Source organism: Limulus polyphemus, unplaced genomic scaffold (genome assembly GCF_000517525.1).
Source record: "Limulus polyphemus unplaced genomic scaffold, Limulus_polyphemus-2.1.2 Scaffold11180, whole genome shotgun sequence".
Lineage (NCBI taxonomy): Eukaryota > Metazoa > Arthropoda > Merostomata > Xiphosura > Limulidae > Limulus > Limulus polyphemus.
This window is the reverse complement of record NW_013676790.1, coordinates 3,824-7,683: the sequence shown is the minus strand read 5'-3', so window position 1 is coordinate 7,683 and position 3,860 is coordinate 3,824.

Sequence of the window (3,860 nt, the reverse complement as noted above, 5' to 3'; positions counted from 1 at the left end):
AACAATGTGATTTGACCATCAGTGTTATAGCATATCTACAGCTCCAAATAGCGTAGCATAGCACATATTGTGGCAACGTGACTCGAACCATGAACTCTTGGACTGACAGTCCGGTCATGTTAGACACTAGGCCTCGCTCGGCCATGAACTGTTAGAATATTTTAGTAGAAGAAAAATATCACAAGAGAAAATTGCCAGAGCCAACCATGAGTCAATTTTCCATCAAAGTCTGCTGTGGTTTGATTTTGTTTCCAGATAATATGGTTTTGCTTGAATAATATCATTATGTTCGCCAAACAAAAATGAAATATTGTTAATTATGATTTGAGTCATTTTCAAGAAAAAAAAACGATAATCTTCTAAACAATAATTGGCTTAACTTATTTCTTTAGTTCTAAATATAAGATATCTGGCAACAAAAGGAAAATTCATTTCGATATTGCTACAAACAAGAACAACAGATCATCTTATTTAAACGAACATAAGAACTTTTCAAGGTCAGAAGAATTAAGCATCACCTAATATTAGATAGTGTGGAGAACTACGAATAACAAAGCCTTACAAAACTAAACATCCTGCTAAAGTTAAGAAACTTCCATCAATGACAGTCAAGTGTGACTTTTGAAATGACTAACATATGCGTGGAGAGACACCTAGCGATAGTTTCTACAAATTTCATACCACAGCTAATGAATTAATTATAGCTACTGTTTTATATTAAGTGAAATTATAGATAGTATGACCAGGTATATATATTACTTAAATTTACCATCCTATTATTCAGCATGCAGTATAAACAATGATAATTAACTTGTATAAACAGCGGTAATTAAATTGTATAAATAATAGTAATTAAATCGTATAAATAATGTAATTAACTTATAAAAATAATGGTAATTTAATTGTATAAACAATGGTCATTTAATTGTATAAGCATTGTAATTAACTTGTATAAATAATGGTAATTAACTTGTATAAAAATGTAATTAACTTGTATAAATATTGGTAATTAACTTGTATAAATATTGGTAATTAACTTGTATAAAAAATGTAATTAACTTGTATAAATATTGGTAATTAACTTGTATAAAAATGTAATTAACTTGTATAAATATTGGTAATTAACTTGTATAAAAAATGTAATTAACTTGTATAAAAAATGTAATTAAATTGTATAAAAAAATGTAATTAAATTGTATAAACAATGCAATTAACTTGTATAAAAATGTAATTAAATTGTATAAACATTGATAATTAACTTGTATAAAAAATGTAATTAACTTGTATAAAAAAATTAATTAACTTGTATAAATATTGGTAATTAACTTGTATAAATAATCGTGATTAACTTTTTTGGAACATTGAGCTGTGAAACAAGAGGAGTGAGAGTTTTCTAATTTCTCCCCTAATACATTTATCTCTTCTCCTGCTACTCCTTACACCCCAGCGAGTGTCAGAAGTCTCCCTTTATACTTTGATCACTTATTCTACTCTATATACTCTAGTGGGTGTCGGCTGTCTCCCCTTATACTTTAATCTCATTTTCTTCTACTCTTTATACTTTAGTGGTTGTCGGCTGTCTCCCCTTATACTTTAATTTCTTATTCTACTCTATATACTCTAGTGGGTGTCGGTTGTCTCCCTTTATACGTTAATCTCTTATTCTACTCTTTATACTCTAGTGGGTGTCGGCTGTCTCCCCTTATACTTTAATCTCTTATTCTACTCTATATACCCTAGTGGGTGTCGGCTGTCTCCCCTTATACTTTAATCTCTTATTCTACTCTATATACCCTAGTGGGTGTCGGCTGTCTTCCTTTATACTTTAATCTCTTATTCTACTCTATGTACTCTAGTGAGTGTCGGCTGTCTCCCCTTATACTTTAAGCTCTTATTTTACACTATATACCCTAGTGGGTGTCGACTGTCTCCCTTTATACTTTAAGCTCTCATTTTACACTATGTACCCTAGTGAGTGTCGGCTGTCTCCCCTTATACTTTAAGCTCTTATTTTACACTATATACTCTAGTGAATGTCTGACTTTTCACCTTTGTACGTTTATCTTTTCTTCTTCTACTCCTTATACTCTAGTGGATGATGCGATGTTAATAATGTCACCAATTATCCTTCTTCTTCTTCGTTCTCTTCGTCGGATGTCTCCCCTTATACTTTAATCTCTTATTCTACTCTATATACTCTAGTGGGTGTCGGGTGTCTCCCCTTATACTTTGATCTCTTATTCTACTCTATATACCCTAGTGGTATATATTCCCTTTGCTATGTTTCCGATTATCCTAAAAACGCACGATTTTTTGTGGTCTTGCTAAAAGTCCAAACCATCTCATATATTGTTCTCGGATGTCTCACAGTTATTATCTTAAAGTTTCATTTTTCATTCATTCTCTTTTTAAACTTTTTTTCCCTGGTGGGTCAGTGGCAAGTTAACGGAAACTTAACTCTAAAACCCACGGTTTGATTCGGCGCGGCGAGCAGAGCGCATATTGTCCTTTGTGTAGGTTTACTCAGAAACAAGCAAACTTTTCATACTTTTATCTATTTTAAATTGTTGTTGTTTGTTATTAAGCACAAAGGGCTATCTGTGCTATGCCCGCCACTGGTATCGAAACCCGGTTTCTAGCAGTATAAGTCCGCAGACATACTGCTGTGCCACTGGGGGCCAATTTTAAATTGAGAAACAAATTCTCTTGCAATATTTCTTTGAGTTTTCTTGTCTCATTTCGAAAATACTTATAACTACTAAATACTAATACCAAAAGTTCGATTAATAAGTATATATATATTAGATTAAAAGGAAATAGTTTGAGTTCTAAACTGCTGAACAATCTTATAAAAATCGGTTTATGATAAAATACAGCTTTAAAGCTTTTATTGATCATAAACCAAGTTATCATTGACTTAGATTCCTATACTACTGCAAAATTAATATTAGATTATTAATTGTTGAAATCCTTCTGAAACAATTTAATGTAGAAAAAGGGAAAAGGTAGCATGATGTCACAAAAACTGATCTCTTTTGGGAAGGGTAAGTAACAATCCTGTCAGATGCAAAATATCTATGCACTAAGACAATACAGATTTATTCAGATTGGGAATTTTGAATTTTTAAAACGTGGATACCCTTTGTACTTGATGGCATTTGACACAAAGAATTATGGATCAACTCTGATGCACCAGGACCATCCAAAAAGTGACCTGCAAAAAGTCGTACTCAGCAGTGGTAAGTAAAGTGTGGAGTATTTTGTAACAGGTGAAAATTCACAAACGTAGGTGTTTAAACCCTTTAAAAACTCAAAACCATCCGTTTCAGTTTCAAAACATCTGTACGTATATGTTAATCAATTTTCAAATGTTTAAACCTTTTGAAAACCCAGAAGTATCTGTTCCTGTTTCAAAACTAGCCGTAAGTATATTTTGATCAAATTTCAAATAATTCATCCTATTGGAAAACTGAGAACTGTCTCTGAATTAATTTTTCTTTCCGTCATGTTTTAATTAAAGTAAAACATATTTATATTGAACTTTTTTCTAGCACAAGTGAGATATTTACCTAACCTAACTTTGCACACTTAATTTTATCCTCTAAAATGCTATTATTTCTTCATAATCTATTCGTTAAAAAGTTAGAGCACCAGTACACTTTCTTTTATCATATTTGATATTGGCTGAATTGTTTGTTCTGTGTTTTTTTAAGGAACATCGCGTTATTTTGTAAAGTTATTTAAGAGAGGAAATACCAAAACCAGTAATTAAGATTAGTAAAATGTCGAAAGAAATACCTGGACATTTAAAAAAATAAAATGTTTCTTGTTGTTATTATAACAAGCTTTCCAATGGTTTG